The sequence below is a fragment of the Microtus pennsylvanicus genome, chromosome 4 (assembly GCF_037038515.1).
Source record: "Microtus pennsylvanicus isolate mMicPen1 chromosome 4, mMicPen1.hap1, whole genome shotgun sequence".
Taxonomy (NCBI): domain Eukaryota; kingdom Metazoa; phylum Chordata; class Mammalia; order Rodentia; family Cricetidae; genus Microtus; species Microtus pennsylvanicus.
In genome coordinates, this window is record NC_134582.1 from 137,621,225 (window position 1) to 137,639,306 (window position 18,082).

Consider the following 18,082-nt stretch of genomic DNA (forward strand, 5'->3'; position numbering starts at 1 on the left):
CTTTGGCTACTACTTTCTGCATGGACCCTCTTTGTACTTTTGCTTTATGAGTTCTAGTATCTTGTTAATCACAGCCAATTCTTTAGTTCCAGCTGACCACACCCTGAAGATTCAAAGACCTGGTAGAATCTTTAAACTTCCCTCAGAAATGTCACAATCAAGGCTTCCATCATCTGCAGTGCTATAAAATTCTTATTTTCTAAGCTCCCACACAACAGTTCAATGAATCCTCAACACTTGATGCCTTTTCCAGCACCAAAGTTTTTCCACAATCCTCCCCAAAACAACATGGTTAGGTGTATCACAGCAACATCCCACTTCTGGTACCAAGTTGTCTTCATTAAGGTTACTATTGCTGTGATAAAATAACATGGCCAGAAACAACTTGAGAAGAAAGGGATTTATTTCACTCACAGTATGTAACAGTTCATCATTGAAAGTAGTGAGGATAGGAACTCAAGCAGGGCAGGAACCTGGAGGCAGGAGTTGTTCACAGACCATGGAGGAGTGCTCCTTACTGGCTTGCTTCCCGTGGCTTTCTCAGACAACTTTCTTTTAGAGCCCAGGACCACCAGCCCAAGGATAACACCAGCCACCATATCCTGGGCCTTCTACTCAATTACTAAGAAAATATCTTATACCTGGGTCTTATAGAGGCATTTTCTCCATTGTAGTTTTCTCCTTTCAGATAGCTCTAGCTTGTGACAAGTTGACATAAAACTAGTCAGAATAAAAGTGATTTAGGCACTAAGGTTACAGCGATATAGTTATTCCACTGTATATACAAAATATCAGTTCCAAAATTTCATTAAGGATACCAAAATTTGTAGATTCTCTTCTTTTATGTAAAATCGCATAGCCTCTGTAGATAAAAGTTAAACTTTCTACAGGTTACCTATAAGGCCACATGCAATGTGAATGCTGTGTAAACAGTAGTTATAGTGCATTGTTTAGGGAATAATAAAAAATATGCATGATCAGTGCATGCATATTAAAAATATTTTGAAGGCAGGCATGGTGGCTTATACCTTTAATCCCAACACTTGGGAATCAGAGGTAGGTGTATCTCTATGAATTCAATGTGTACATTAGGGAATTATGAAAATGTATGCATGATCAGTATTTTAAATTTTAAATCATTGGGTTTTTTGTTTTGTTTTGTTTTAAATCCATGGGTCATTGAGAACCCATGATATGAATGGCACGTGATATGATTGACAGCTATAATGTGCTGTGCCATCTGATCTTTACAAATGAGTCCCCTTGAAAAACTTACAGATCACCATCCCAGACAACAGCCCTCTGCGCAATCAGGAAGGGAGTCTAGTCTCTGGAAGCGGAGCAGGAAGTATTTGAGAGCGAGGAGGGAAGTGGCCGCTTTTTTAAAGAGAGAGACCATGCCACAACGGGCTGGTATTTCAGCGGCTATTGGCTGGAGGAGCGGAAGGACCTCCCGCAACAGGGAAGAAACTAGATCCTGCCTTAAAGTGATATGTCAGACTTTGTTGACTACCTATGGGAAGCATTACTCTCTCTCTGAAGAGTGGATGGGGGTGGAGAGAAGGTGCAAGGAGCAGGTGGAAGGGATAGGAAGGGAACTAGGATTGATATACAAAATGAGAAAATTTGTTTTAAAAAATGAAGGATAAAATGTTAAAAAAAAATGAGTCCCCTTTCTTGTAGTAATACAGCTGTTTGGTGTCCTTTCATTTCAAGTTGAAGATCTCACTTTACTATTTCTCTTCATACAAATCTAGGACTAAATTCTCTGAGCTCTTGAGGATCCTGCAAAGTCTTCCCCTCTCCCAGGTTTTGAAGAACATTTTTTTTTGTCAGAAACAGTAACTTTGGTTAATCATTGTCTTCTCTGTCATTCTTTCAGTATACAGTGCCAATCCTCTCACTAGCTTGTGATGTTTCTATTAAAACTTCACTGATAATCTTATGAAAGGTGTTATGTATATGAAAAGCCATTTTCCTATCTTTTTCCCTTGACTTTGGGTCATATCACTATACTGTGTCCTCTATCTACTTCTTTAGGTTTATATAACTTTAAGTCTTTGGATTTCCTGGATCCAGATATGATTTACTTCCCCAAATTTAAGCATCTAGACACTTGTTCTTTGAATCGGCTTTCTCATACGTTTTCTTCTCTGTATGGCAGCATGCCCGTAATGCCTATCATGAGCCTCTTGACTAGAATATTTCCAATTTCTCACTAGAGCCCCCCGGCTCTCTTTTGCTTGCTCTCATTTGCTGTTGGCAACTCTTTGAAATTCTCACTATGTGGACTACTCTCTTGAGGTCTGTTTAGTTTCTTTTCTATTGCTCTGAAGAGACACCATGACCAAGGCAGTTTATAGAAGAAAGCATTTGATTGGGGCTTATGTACATTTTTAGACTGTGAGTCCAAGGCCTCATGACAGGGAACATGGAAGCAGATAAGCAAGCATGGTGCTGGAGCAGCAGCTGAGAGCTACATGTTGAGAAAACAACCATGAGGCAGAGAGAGAGAGAGAGAGAGAGAGAGAGAGAGAGAGAGAGAGAGAGAGAGAGAGAGAGAGAGACAGCCAAGTGAGGATGGGTATCATAGGCTTTTAAAACCCCAAGGCCTACACCCCGTGGCACACCTCTTTCAGCAAAGCCATACCTCGTAATCCTTCCCAAACAACTCCACCAACTCAGAATCAAATGTTCAAATACAGTTGTCTATAGAAGCCATCCTCATTCAAACTGCCACATTTAGTCATTGATCATTTGATGATTACTTTGAATTCTATATCAGACAATATATACAGCCCCATTTTATTAGGGTTGATTCTGGAGTTTTATATTGTTCATTTGTTTGGATCATGTCTCCTTTTTTCTTGACTCCAGAGTGTATGCACATTCAGAAAACCTACCACTTCTCTGAGTCTTCATAAATAAGGTGTGCACAGCAGAAGACCAAGGAAAAAAGCCCAATACATGTCGAATTGGATGTCAGGAAGGAGACAATGCAGAAACTATGAAAGATAATTTGAAAGATAATGAATGTGATTACAGAACTGATTTTAAAAGGTATTAAAATCCTGTAGATAGCAGAAAACTCAATAGTTCCTAAGAAAGATACACCAAAAAATTATGAATAAAACAAAAATCCATACTTTAATATATAATGATAATATATGATTAATTTTTATGTCAATATGAAGAGCTATCAAACAATAGTTAATAGTTTTTTAACTATTAGTTATTTCTAATAAATTGTTTTGCCTTTGGACATCCCTATGTATAATCCATTAATATTTAAGTTAGTTATTGATTCTGTAATAATTGAACCAAATATATCTGAGAAGAGTTTAGTTTTCTTGCTTTACTTTTTTTCTAATCAAAGCTCAAAGCCAGACATGGTGATTCAGTCTATAATCCCAGCTCTCAGGAGGATAAGACAGAAGAACTGTGTGTGTAGCATGGACTACAGTATGCTACACTTTCTCAAAGAGAAAAAGAAAAAACTCTCAAAGCCAGGTTGAATAGCTATAGTTGATTTTTATATTGTGGGTCCAGGGAAGGAATAATATTGCTAATTTAATCAGTTATGCAAAGGTGTCTTTAAATCACTTCATTTGCCTACTGTCAGTTCAAAGAAAGGTTTAAAAGAGGCAAAACCACTCAGAACAATATGTAAATGGACGAAAGAAAAACAAGTTCTGGACACCCGGTGTTTTATAGTCAGAGTGTATCGCTGAGAGCTTTTGACTGGGATTCTGAGTGTTCAGGTTTCTAAGATTATACCATAGTTGTGCTAACATTTTTAAGGGTGTTTATATATTCATTATTTTTTAATATTCATGAAAGTGTATATACTGAATAAATCACCATATCTGTTAGCATTCTTAATGATACCAATTAAAGGAAACACTTCAGCTTCATTATTCATTATTAAATAATTAAAGGGAATTAAATCCTCCCTTATAGATAATCCCCAACTACTGGAAGAAAGTAAAGCCTGCTTATTTTTCCCTGTCCACTTAAGTAGCTAAAACCCTAAAACTGTACAGATGGTTATGTGAGCCCCTTCTCTGTGAGCACAGCCAGAAATGAGAAAGCACTGCAATGGCCAGCCTTCTTTGGACAGTTGGTTGTGTTTTCTTTTGCCCTTCACTAGGAAGACCCTGTGCAGTCAATGCACTCGACACTGGCTTTTTCTTGACCTTGGTTATCAGCTGTTCTCCCTGCAATCAGGAAAGAAATGGTATTTAGCTCATTCTTTCCAACTGAATATTTGTTAATCATCACCGGGCTAGTGACTGCTGGTTCTAAAACACGTTGTGGCAAAGTCTCATCTTTTCTCCTGTATATCCTATTTTAAAAATGAAAATCCTATTCAGGGGAGAAGAACGTCTTGATGAGCCCCAATCTGTACAAATGCCCAACTTCTAAGATTGGCCAGTTAATCAGAGAAGGAGAAATAAATACAGTATTATTGCTTTCTGGTGAGTAACTGGAAGCCATAGTTGCCTTAGAAATCATCAAGGTTTCTGCCCTGAGGTAAGCGAGGGGCTTGCTCTAGGTAGAAGCTGACTTTGGCAGATTCCACTGTTTGCTTTTGTTCTGAAGTTCAGGATGCAATGCGTACTATAAACAGCAGACAAAACCACCAGGTCTCTCCATCAGGCTGTCCATACGAAGGTTTTTAAAAATGTAACTTAAAAATTGTTTTCTGTCTTGTAGACAGTTCCCTTTTCTGGCCATACAGTCTTTTGTTTCCTTTCTTTCTACTCATAGGTTTCTCCATAACAATCTATTGGTGAAAAATTATTTTTTATCATAAAAATGCCAAAAAAAAATCTAACAGAAAAAAAAAAGGCCAGGAGACGGTAATGACATTTCTCTGAGAGTCGATGGCTTCCTTTTCTTTTCCTTCTACTATCTAGATTTTTGTCTCATTCCTCATCTGTCCCTCAGTGTCCTGAGCCTTCCTTTCTGCTTTTTCCTCATTCTCTGACTGTGGTGTGGGTTCAGGAAATTCACATCATCCTTCATCTTCTGCTCTGCATCATCCTCTCTCAGACACACACACACACACACGCTCACACTCACAGACACACATGCGTGCATCTTCCTCGTATGTCCAGTGCAGTCCCAAATTCTAACACAGGCACTTCATTCCCTGCATTATAGCAGACCTCCCTGTAAGAACAAACTCTCCTGGAAGACACTATTCTAAATCAGGATGCTTTCAAAACAGTGTGAATCAATTTTACAACTCTTTAAGAGGTATTTTGAGTGGTAGTTGATACTAAGATGTCACACTCTAGCTGAGGAAGGGTTGGATGCAAGGATTGTCAGGTGGTCTCTGCACTTCCCATCTGGTGTTCAAATGTAGTCATTGTCTTATAATATTTTCACATCTAGTAAAAAGACCTATTACCAATATTTCTAGTGTATATTTTTAGTTTATGTTCCCAGTGTTTTCTTCCTCTCCATTTCACTCAGTGGCACACTGAGGATTGATTGATTACTTGGTGTTTATGATAGCCTCCCTCTGTGGTTTTCCTAATGCCTAAAAAATGTTGGTTCTTTCTCAAATCTAAAATCACTTCATCTATTCTTATGATGTTTATTAACTAACCCCAGTTTGTTTGTTTTAATTCTGAGAGGTCACTACTAAAGATAGTCTAACTTTTAAAAGAAATCCTGAATTCTTTTTCCTGCTATTTAAAACAGATTTAAAGTTGTCCACAAGGAATCATTTGGGAGATGGGGGACCCCCCCCCCAGAAGGTGTGACCTACCATAAGATATGAGAACCACCTCAGACCCCAAGAGTGTAGCTTACATTCTGTGTGGGTAGCTAAGAAGAAAAGTTACTTCCTCTTGAGGTTGTTTCCGCAGTCACTCCTGGAAGTCCAGCTCGCTCTTCTTTGTCTCTCTAGCATTTGGAATTCAAGATCTCAGGGTGATGGCAGGTGGCTCTGTATTTCCTGTTACTCCCTGAGCCTGCCCCATGGACATCCCAGGAATCACATCCATTTCCATGTGCACAGATTTCTTTCTTTCAAATGACCCAACAAGTGGTTTACCACAAGGAAATTGGCATGCAGGAAAGCCAAGGCCTTACTCAAATTCTGTCTGTACCACAAAGCACCCATAATGCACTGCTTATTCAACAGTAACTTCTTGTCATTCTCTCTCTCTCTCTCTCTCTCTCTCTCTCTCTCTCTCTCTCTCTCTCTGGAATAATAATCTCTACTTACTGTAGAAAATAAGAGATGTGATACTATAGATCCCTTAATGGTATTATAGTGTCAGGAAAAGGCACTAAAATAAGCCAATTTAAATATAAATAAGGTCTGATTATTCTCATTCCTTTGAAATATTGAAGCACGTGGCCCGTAAAAGCTCTTTGGTCAATCCTGGCTAAGAAATTACCCATTTTATGAAACAACGTTTTTATGTATATAGAAAATTGGCCATTGCAAATAGAGAGAGGCAGCCCTCGTGATAGTTACAGATAGCGTTTGGCATCAGGGTACAGACTTAGTCTGAATCTCTGTGACTTGCAACCATCGCTCCTATAGAAATATTTGTATCCCTAATGCCAAGGCCCAAGTAAACTGCAATACTAAAACAGCAACAGTCGCTCTGAAAATTGGGACTTGGAGCTGAATGCATATGGCTTTCAGCCAGAACATTCCGTGTATCCAGGTTTATCGAAGTACGTGACTGATCATATCTAAGCTACTTCAGATGAGTTCCTGTCCCTACCAAAATACTCCTAATCAAAAGGTCCTGATTTCTAAGGCTTTATTTTCCCTCTGCCATTTTTTCAATATTGATTTACTTAGCTTTGTAATGCATTTGTATGTGTGCTTGCCCACACATGCTCAGGTGTGCTTGTGGAAGTCAAAGGGCCACTCCTGGGTTTTCTCCTTCAGTCTTGCTGAAATAGGGGAGGGTCTCTCATTTCTGCTGTTTTACTACTGCATAGTCTGGCCTAGCTAGCCTGAAGGCTTCCGGACAGTTCTCCAGTGTCTGACTCCCACTCAAGAATGATGGGTTCACAGGTGCTTGCTAATGCATCTGGCTTTCTCGTGTGGGTTCTGGGACTTATTCCTCTGGCCATCAGTGCTTTTATCTGCTGAGCCATCTTGCTGGCCTCCCTACTCATTTTTGGGAGTGGGGGATGGTGTCTAATAGGTGTGTCTGGTCTAGAGAAATCTCAGTAAAATGAGGGAGAAGAGCAGGTCATCACAGAGCCTGGTGACGCCAAAATCACTTCGCTTTGTTTATTTACGCAACACTAAGTCAATGCCTGTCTTTGGTTTATTTGAGGGATGGAAGGAAAAGAAAGGACATAGTGTCCTTGGCATGACTAGTATTGTTTAGAGGTACATCTGTTTTTATAAGTCATTAATGGATTCTCCCAGAAATAGTCCTTTCTCAAACATTAGGTCAGCAGTCCTGATTAGAATCTGCCTCAATCATCCATAAAACTAGATACATCCCCTGTGATTTATTATTTCTATGAAACATCACTAATTACCATTAAGAAGAAAGGCTCATCTCAAATTTAAGATTCAAAAAGAAAGAACAATTGAACTTCTTTCAACGTTGCACAGTGATTTCAATGAAGCTGAGGATATTTGACTTAATGTGTAAATAAAAATTATTTCTAAACAGCACATTAGCCTGGTATGTATATTTGGAATATGGATAGGGTCTTAAAGGAGCAGCATGTTCTTTGAGGCAAACAAATCAAACATTCCTACAATCTTACGGCACTAATAGCTTAGCAAGTTCATTCTTCTCGTGGAGAACACAGTGGTTGTCTTTATCTTAAGATCTGTCCATTGTTCTTTAGCAAGTGGAGCCTGAATCACAGAGATTATAGTATTGGGGATAGATATGACAGTGATTAGGGAGAAAATTCTGTCTTAAAGTTTTCTACATATTTCTTGGGGTTTCATTTTTCAGCTGAATATGAAACTATTTTTTAAGAGACTGGGGAAATAACTGTGTTATGAATGAGCTGACGTTTCTCCTGAATGTTTAATAATGCTATGAAATTTATTCCATGTTTTCAATTCAAAAGCAAACAACGGTTAAAACAAATACATTGCGACAGGATGTTTGGTCCCAGATCATCCCTCCTGATTATTTATTTGCTGTTAATAAAGACTAAAGACAAGGATGGAGAGCCCAGGCTAGTATTTTAAATAGAGATCTTAGACAGCTACTGTAATATCAGGTTTACAAGAATGTCTAATGGGGATGTGGCATGTAAGTGTCAGTAAACAACCAAGGAAGAAATTTTGTTCATGTTCTGTAACAGACAGACATTAAAGCTGGAGTGAGAGGCTAAGCACAACACTGGGGCTAGCTCCTGCTGAGAACCTTGAGGCAGCCAGACGTTCGTGTCCTAAGGGAACTCCTTCCTGGGGTTACCCGTGCTTCTGTAGACTAGTGCTTTCACTTCCTGTAGACTAGTGCTTTCACTTCCCATGCTTCCTATAGACTAGTGCTTTCACTTCCCATGCTTCCTATAGACTAGTGCTTTAGTGCTTTCACTTCCCATGCTTCCTATAGACTAGTGCTTTCACTTCCCATGCTTCCTATAGACTAGTGCTTTCACTTCCCATGCTTCCTGTAGACTAGTGCTTTCACTTCCCATGCTTCCTGTAGACTAGTGCTTTTACTTCCCATGCTTCCTATAGACTAGTGCTTTCACTTCCCATGCTTCCTATAGACTAGTGCTTTAGTGCTTTCACTTTCCATGCTTCCTATAGACTAGTGCTTTCACTTCCCATGCTTCCTATAGACTAGTGCTTTCACTTCCCATGCTTCCTATAGACTAGTGCTTTCACTTCCCATGCTTCCTATAGACTAGTGCTTTCACTTCCTGTAGACTAGTGCTTTCACTTCCCATGCTTCCTATAGACTAGTGCTTTCACTTCCCATGCTTCCTATAGCCTAGTGCTTTCACTTCCTGTAGACTAGTGCTTTCACTTCCTGTAGACTAGTGCTTTCACTTCCCATGCTTCCTATAGCCTAGTGCTTTCACTTCCCATGCTTCCTATAGACTAGTGCTTTCACTTCCCATGCTTCCTATAGACTAGTGCTTTCACTTCCTGTAGACTAGTGCTTTCACTTCCCATGCTTCCTATAGACTAGTGCTTTCACTTCCTGTAGACTAGTGCTTTCACTTCCTGTAGACTAGTGCTTTCACTTCCCATGCTTCCTATAGCCTAGTGCTTTCACTTCCCATGCTTCCTATAGACTAGTGCTTTCACTTCCCATGCTTCCTATAGACTAGTGCTTTCACTTCCCATGCTTCCTATAGACTAGTGCTTTCACTTCCTGTAGACTAGTGCTTTCACTTCCCATGCTTCCTGTAGACTAGTGCTTTCACTTCCTGTAGACTAGTGCTTTCACTTCCTGTAGACTAGTGCTTTCACTTCCCATGCTTCCTATAGCCTAGTGCTTTCACTTCCCATGCTTCCTATAGACTAGTGCTTTCACTTCCCATGCTTCCTATAGACTAGTGCTTTCACTTCCCATGCTTCCTATAGACTAGTGCTTTCACTTCCTGTAGACTAGTGCTTTCACTTCCCATGCTTCCTGTAGACTAGTGCTTTCACTTCCTGTAGACTAGTGCTTTCACTTCCCATGCTTCCTATAGACTAGTGCTTTCACTTCCCATGCTTCCTATAGACTAGTGCTTTCACTTCCTGTAGACTAGTGCTTTCACTTCCCATGCTTCCTATAGACTAGTGCTTTCACTTCCCATGCTTCCTATAGACTAGTGCTTTCACTTCCCATGTTTCCTATAGACTAGTGCTTTCACTTCCCATGCTTCCTATAGACTAGTGCTTTCACTTCCTGTAGACTAGTGCTTTCACTTCCCATGCTTCCTATAGCCTAGTGCTTTCACTTCCCATGCTTCCTATAGCCTAGTGCTTTCACTTCCTGTAGACTAGTGCTTTTACTTCCTGTAGACTAGTGCTTTCACTTCCTGTAGACTAGTCTTTCACTTCCTGTAGACTAGTGCTTTCACTTCCTGTAGACTAGTCTTTCACTTCCTGTAGACTAGTCTTTCACTTTCTGTAGACTAGTGCTTTCACTCCCTGTAGACCAATGCTTTCACTTCTAGTGCTTCCACTTCCTGCCCTTTTTTTAAGAGTTAGAAATAAGTCTTTATTCAAACTCTGATCTACCAAGTTAGTGTTTTCCACCAGCTCGGAGAGCAGAGACCTTTACAGGCTTTACAAACATTTGCTTAGGTGCTGCTTCTGTAGGGACCTTGGCAGCAGCCATTGCTGTCTTCTTGGATGCCTGAGTAGCCTTTTGCTTCCTTGGTGGCTCTGATGGCCTGCTCTTGCTGGGCTTTCCCAACTTCTGGTTTCCAACTCCTCTCCGCCATTATATCAGCAAGGGATGCACCAGTGATGGCCGCCTGGAATATGACAGGGTGACAGGTTCTTTTCTTTTCTTTTTTTAAATTTATTTATTTATTAAAGATTTCTGTCTCTTCCCCACCACCGCTTCCCATTTCCCTCCCCCTCCCCCGGTCAAGTCTCCCTCCCTCATCAGCCCAAAGAGCAATCAGGGTTCCCTGCCCTTTGGGAAGTCCAAGGAACCCCCACCTCCATCCAGGTCTAGTAAGGTGAGCATCCAAACTGCCTAGGCTCCCACAAAGCCAGTACATGCAGTAGGATCAGAAACCCATTGCCATTGTTCTTGAGTTCTCAGTAGTCCTCATTGTCCGCTATGTTCAGCGAGTCCGGTTTTATCCCAGGCTTTTTCAGACCCAGGCCAGCTGGCCTTGGTGAGTTCCTGATAGAACATCCCCATTGTCTCCGTGTGTGGGTGCACCCCTCGCGGTCCTGAGTTCCTTGCTCGTGCTCTCTCTCCTTCTGCTCCTGATTTGGACCTTGAGATTTCTGTCCGGTGCTCCAATGTGGGTCTCTGTCTCTGTCTCCTTTCATCGCCTGACACTGTCAACCTGTAGAAGAATGAAAATAGATCCATATCTATCACCATGCACAAAACTCAAGTCCAAATAGATTAAAGACCTCAATATCAGTCCGAACACACTGAACCTGATAGAAGAGAAAGTGGGAAGTACTCTACAACACATGGGCACAGGAGACCACTTCCTACGTATAACCCCAGCAGCACAGACATTAAGGGCCTCATTGAATAAATGGGACCTCCTGAGACTGAGAAGCTTCTGTAAAGCAAAGGACACTGTCACTAAGACACAAAGGCAACCTACTGACTGGGAGAAGATCTTCACCAACCCCACAACTGACAAAGGTCTGATCTCCAAAATATATAAAGAACTCAAGAAACTAGACCGTAAAAGGCTAATCAACCCAGTTATAAAATGGGGCACTGAGCTGAACAGAGAATTCTCAACAGAAGAAGTTCAAATGGCCAAAAGACACTTAAGGTCAGGTTCAACTTCCTTAGCGATCAGGGAAATGCAAATCAAGACAACTTTAAGACAGGTTCTTTTCTTTTGAATTTCTTCCAACTGTCCTTTTTTGTGTTTTCTTCTGTAGAGGATAGTCCAGTTTATCTGCTGAGCATTCCATTTTGGAAAGGAATGTGAACCTGCATTTTAAATTAAGAAACTGTAAAACCTTTTCGTCAGTCCTGGTGTAGTGTAGCCTGTGTCTGGGGTAGACCTGGTCCCCACTGAAACCACGCAGCTCGTCCTTCATGGTGAGAGCTATTGGTGTGGCTGAATAAAGGGTTTCTATTGTAGCTATGAGGGAGAGTACAGCCAGAGCATCTGGAAGAGTCCAGAGCAGGGAGAGAAAGTGGTGGACTATGCGCGCCCAGTAGACTTAACTGGGACATGGGGTGAGGGAGGACCGAGAGGGGGGGGGAGGGCAAGAGGGAGGCAGCCACAAGAGAAGAGAGCAAGAGAGAGTCACAAGAGAGCACTTGAACAAAATGGCAGGGTTATACAGAAATGAAAAGTTGGGGGAAGGGAAGCCTACAAGCTGGAGAAGTTTAGGGTAGGGGTGGGGTGAGAAGAGTTGAGGGGAGCCACAGGTACTGAGTGAGCCTGGAAGCCAGTGTGGGCTTTGGTCTGTTAATGGGCAGCACAGTTAGCCATTTGTCCTGAGTTTCTCTTGGACCTGACGGTCACCTTGCCCCCAGTTCAAATAAAAGCTCTATGAGTCACTATTTGTCTAATCTCTGGCTTCAACTCTCTAGGCCCTGACTTTATGAAAAATACAATTAAATAAAACAAGAGAAAACACTTAATAATTTTTAGTTCATGCCCTGACTTAAGCTTTTGAATGATGTTAACGTTTGTAGACCCTGGGAAAGCGTTTGTGTTATTTTCTCATTGCTGTGGTCAATTTCCTGCGGAACAACTTAAGGAAAGGGGGCTTATTCTGGCTCACAGTTTCAGAGCACTCAGCCCACAGGTGTCTGTCCCATGCACTTGGGAAGAGCATCCCGGCGGTGGGGACATGTGTCAGATGGAGAAGCAGAGAGGACCTAATGCCCTTGCCTTACTTTCTCTTTTCCCCCTTTTACTCTAAGGCCCATGCCTAGGAGTGCCACACACACTCAGGATTGCGGTCTCCTTCCCCAGTTAATCCTCTCTAGAAATGCCCTTCTGGACATACCCAGACTGCTGGACCTTCACCAGTCTCCTAGCTGATTCTAAAGCTAATAAGTTGGCAATGAATATCAATCTCTATATCACAAAATTAATATTTTTATATACAGAGTCCTGTTTTGCAAAAGAAAATTGTCAAATTACATCTTGGGATATGTGAACACATCTCTAACTATTTTTCCCATGCCTTTCGGGTCTTTGCCCAAAATGTCATCTTTGCTGCTGACCTTCCCTTGCCATCTGGTCTTAAATAGCAAATGTCTCTACACACGTACTTCCTGTCTATTTCCTCTGCATTGTGTTCTTCTACAGGACATAACATTATTTGACCTTAAGTATGTGTTGCTTTTACTTTGGGTTTTTTGTTTGTTTGTTTTAGTTTGGTTTGTTTTGGTTTTGTTTTTTGGGGGTTTTTTGTTGTTGTTTTGTTTGTTTGTTTGTTTGTTTGTTTGAGACAGGGTTTCTCCAGCCTCGGCTATCCTAGAACTCACTTTATACACTAGGCTGGCCTGAAACTCACAGAGATACTGCTGCCTCTGCCTCCCAAGGGCTGAGATTAAAGGCATGCAACACCAATACCTGACTTACTTTGGTAATAATACATTTTTTATAATGTACCCCTTACTTCAACATATACCCCACCATCCATGGATTTTGTTTGATTTTTTTTTCCTCTGTATCCCCCACAGCCAAAATGGTGATTGGTAGCAGTAAGTACTTAATGCAAGTCACTAAAACCCAGTAGAGTGGCCCTGAAAGGAAACTCAGCAAAGGGGAGCTTTTTCCAGGGCTAGCTTTGCCTTTGGCAGTGGAACAAACTGAGCAATTCCTATTGCTTCTGACAGGGTTTCAACTTGGGTAGCTTCCCCCCTGTTTTGAGAGTACAGACATGCATTCGTTATCAGACTGATATTAGCCTGAATATTTTCATGTCAGCAAAGGCCTTTAAGTTACTGTTGGTCTAATTATTTCCTATATTCCTTTTGGAAAATTCCATGTGCAGCAGATTTTAACAAAGGAGTAATTCTAGATTGATTTCTGCTGTCATTCTTAGAAGAGTCCTGAATTTCATCAATGATGTAGACCAAGTAAACTTGGAACAAATCCTAAATTTCATATTTTCTGACTAATCTTTCGTGCATGTCATAATTGGCTTTACTAGGGAGTGTATGTTTTTAAAATAGATATGCCAAATGTTAATGAAGGGAAGAAGAGAGAATTAGGAATGCCTTTGCAAGCTCAAAAATACCAATTAGTCCTAAAAATAGAAGTTTTTTTTTTTATCAGCAGGACTGAAGGAAGACAGAAAGAGACATAAAAAAAAATGCAGCTTGGTCTTTGCTCCAAGTTTCCCAGGATGATGTATTTACAGGTCCAAGAGTTACAGGACCCAAGAGTTCCGATTCCTCAAGCCTGGGCTTCCTCCAGGGCTTCAGTATGAACTGTGCTATCATCTGTCCAGGAAGCACTGAGAGTTGACTTGGTATAGGACAGTGTACCAGCCCCTTGCCTTATTCATCTTCATTCCCCTAATCGTCCACTGAGACTGGGGGAAATGCCTCCATCCAGTTTGAAGACTTGTGTATGATATTTGTGGTTTCCAAATTCAGCAAATTTATTCAAGTGATACTTCCCCAGCAGGGCAAAGAAAGGTTTAATACCAGCCAGGGTGGAAGGAAGAGTCTGAATGAGTTGGAAACCTTAAATCAGTACAAGAGATGTAGTTTGGGGACTAGATAGATGGCTCAGTGGCTAAGAGCATTTGCTGTTCTTACAGAGTATCCAGGTTTGGTTCTTACACTCACATGGTGGCTCACAACTATCTGCAACTCCAATTCCTGGGGACCCAAAATTCTGTTTGGGCCTCCTAAACAACCAGGCATACACATGGTGTGTATATATATATATATATATATATATATATATATATATATATGCAGGCAAAACATTTATATGTATAAAATTAAAGTAGATAAGTCTATTTTTTTTCAAAGAAAATTAGAATTTCATGACGTTGAAAGCTTTTAGTATGAAGATCATATTAAATGCTGGCCTGATGAAAGCTGTTTCAGAATCTTTCTTGACATGTCTATGAGAACGGTCTGTTTCTAGGGGATTTGCTTGTGCTGCTCCCATAATGAGAGTTGGCCAAAGCTACTTGCTATTGTTTGCTTACAAAGTGTGTTCCCAAAGGTTTGTGTGATGAAAGCTTGTCGCCCAATGCAGCAGACTACGGAGGTGGGGTTTGACGGAAGTGATTGGAGTGTAAGAGTTCTGAGCCCGTCCGTGGATTTTTGCAGCCATGGATTCACTATTTGATGGTGATGAAAACGTGGTAGGTGGAACCTAGTTGAAGGGAGCAGGTCCTTGAAAACACAGACTTGGGAGTTGTATCTTGTCCTCAGACCCTTCTCCTTTCTCTTGCTCTGCCGCCTGTCATCTTTGCTCCATCATTTGCTTCACCACAGCTTTGGCACAATGGAGCAGATGTCCAAAAACCCTAACTTCTGATTCCATGAACTGCAGCCAATCTTTTCACCTTTTAAAGCTCGGGCCCAGCACTAAGAGCTAAGAGGGGAAGTGGACACAAGCCCCAATCCTGACCCAGAAGCGATCTCCAATTGATAACCACTCCCAAGTGAGAAATTAGTCTTCTCCAACAGTGTCTCCCTGGGTGTTCAAAGCTCTTAAGGGCAGGCACTATGCCCAGAAGTAGATGGCCAACAAAAACCTATCTCACTGGCAATTTTTGAGATTCTTTGTCTCATAATCTCCTTTCCAGGCTTTTTTCCCTACTGGTCTTTTGTGTGTATACAATGGTTTCTGGATTTGGATTTTTATGGTATTTCTGTGTATGCATCTGTATGTGGGTTTTGTGCTTTTTATTTGGCTCTTTTTCTTCTGTTTGTTTTGTCCTGTTCCAGTTTTTTATTTTGTTTTATTTTATTTTACTATTTTTCGGTGCCTATTTGTTTTCTAACAAGAGAGAGAGTGAAGGATGTGGATCCGGATAGAAGTGGATAGGTAGCGAAGATTGGAGAGGAGTTGGAGGAGGGGAAACAATAATCAGAATATATTGTATGAAAAACACCTATTTTCAATAAAAGAAAAAAACTTTCTCTTAGGCATTTGATCAGAACAACAGAATGTAAAGGTTCTTCTAAACTGTTTTACATTCATTGGTTCTCTAAGAATTTGGGTTGAGTTTTATATACTTCCCACTTTTTTTAACTAAAGGCATGCAAATTCATGAGCTTCTTGCATCAGGATCTTCACTGGCTACCCCAGGTTTTCTCTACATGAACAGTTCTTAGAAAATATAATATTTAAGTGTCTAAATTAGTGTCAGAATAGTATAGCAAGGGGTGTATATCCCATCGTCATTCCCATTAGTTGGTCCTGCTTTATTCCATAGGAGATACAAATCCTTATTCCTGACATTCATTTACTCATAGAATTTAATTTACAGAAAGTATTTGCATAACCTAGGTCATTCATGAGCTCATTCTGTCACAGCAGTCTTCTTGCTCATGGTGACAAATTTCTGCACTTTTCCCATTTACACATTCACATCACATACACATTACGTTATATTATTCTTGGATGCAGAAGAATTATCAAGAGTGTGTTGTGAAGACAGTAATCCACAGTGCAAATGTCCATCTCAGAGTGGATACCTAATACCACACATAGTTCTGAGTCTTATCATTTCAAAGTAGTCTTTTTCTTGGTCACTTGTCCACTCCCATGTCATATAGTACAGCAACCCAGACCCTAGACTATATAGGATAAACTCTAAAGATTGGGTCAAGAATGACTTTTCCCTGAAGAGAAAACTATTCTCATCCAAACACATTTGTTCAAAGCTAGGTCCCCAGCTTGTCACTATTATTGGGAGGTGGTAGAATCTTTAAGAATAGTAGGAGATTTTAGCTCACTAAAAGTGTACCCACTAAGGAGATCATGGAGGCCCAACCTCTTCTCTGTTCACCTTCACTTCTTTGTTTTTAATTTTTATTGCTTTATAAATAATACCATTCAAAATTTCCACTTTCTCCCCTCCTCCCATCTCCCTCCTGCTCCCCCACTCCCCCTCCAGTCCTAAGAGAGAGCAGGGTACTCTGCCCTGTGGGAAGTCCAAGGCTCTCCCTCCTTCATCCAGGCTTAGGAAGGTATGCATCCAAATAGACTAGATCCCCAAAAGCCAGTACATACAGTAGAGACAAATCCCAGTGCCATTATCATTGACTTCTCAGTCTACCCCAAATGTCAGCCACATTCAGAGGGTCCAGTTTGATCCCATGCTAGTTCAGTCACAGTCCAGTTGGCTTTGGTGAGCTCCCATTAGATCAGGTACACTGTCTCAGTGGGTGGACCAACTCCTCAAGGTCCTGATTTCCCTGCTCATGTTCTCCCTCCTTCTGCTCTTCAACTGGACCTTGGGAGCTCAGTCAGGTGCTCCAATGTGGGTCTCTGTCTCCATCTGTCTCTGGATGAAGGTTCTATGGTGATATTTAAGATAGTCATCGGTCTCACTATGGTGCCTGACATCCTCTCCTCCACTGCCCAGGGTCCTAGCTGGGGTCATCGCCATGGACAACTGAGAACTCCTCTAGAGCCAAGCCTCTTGCCAACCCCAAAATGGCTCCCTTAATTAAGATATCTTCTTCCCTGCTCCCATATCCGTCCTTCCTCCATCTCAATCATCCCACTCCCCCAGCTCTCCCCAACCCTCCCCCTCTCTCCCCCTCTCTCCCCCTCTCCTCTTCCCCTAACTCCATCCCCACCCCCATGTTCCCAACTTTTGCCTGGCGATTTCTAATCCATGAAGTGAGCCCCTTATCATGCTCACTGAATGATCTTTTCTGTGAGAGTTTCTTCCTGCAGCCTTCAAAGCAACAGAACTATTGAGCCATGAACTCTAACCTCTACAGATAGGAATCAAAATCTTCCCTGAGTAAGATGAGTATCTCCAGTGTTTGATACAGTAAAGGAAGCCAACTAGAGCAAGGATGATGGCCAGAAAGTCAGCAGTGTTGGTACACATAGGGCTGTCTTCCTGCCCTGCTTTGGGATCCATTTCCACTCCCACGTTTCTCTACTTCTTTAGCACATCCCAACCACTCTACCTTCACCTTGCTCTCTCCTCTGCCTCCCTAGAGAGATGCCACTCATTTTCTGGGGCCTGGGAGCTTAGAAGCTTTTCCATATATATCATTCAACTCTCCAAATGACTAACCTTCCCTTCTCTGGGTTATCAATGACTCACACCACAGTGGATCAGTTTTCTCTTTGAGGCTCCTCCCCAACAACATGTGCAGGGGTAGGTCATGAGCATGTTGCCTGGGGGAACTGGTCCAATCCACAGGGGATTCCAGGCCCTAGCAGAGTGCTTTCCCTGAAGAAGCAGATCAAAGCCAAAATCCAGGAGTAGCTTTCTAATCACAGACCT

The 18,082-nt window shown here is 41.4% G+C and overlaps 1 protein-coding gene and 1 pseudogene across 17 annotated transcripts in view; one reads left to right on the forward strand and one right to left on the reverse strand.

Moving 5' to 3' along the window:
• The window catches only part of Kiaa1217 (KIAA1217 ortholog), an 812,359-nt gene that overhangs the window by 374,347 nt on the left and 419,930 nt on the right, over window positions 1-18,082 (forward strand). The window lies entirely within an intron of this gene.
• On the reverse strand, window positions 10,206-11,722 carry LOC142848561 (large ribosomal subunit protein eL24-like; annotated as a pseudogene).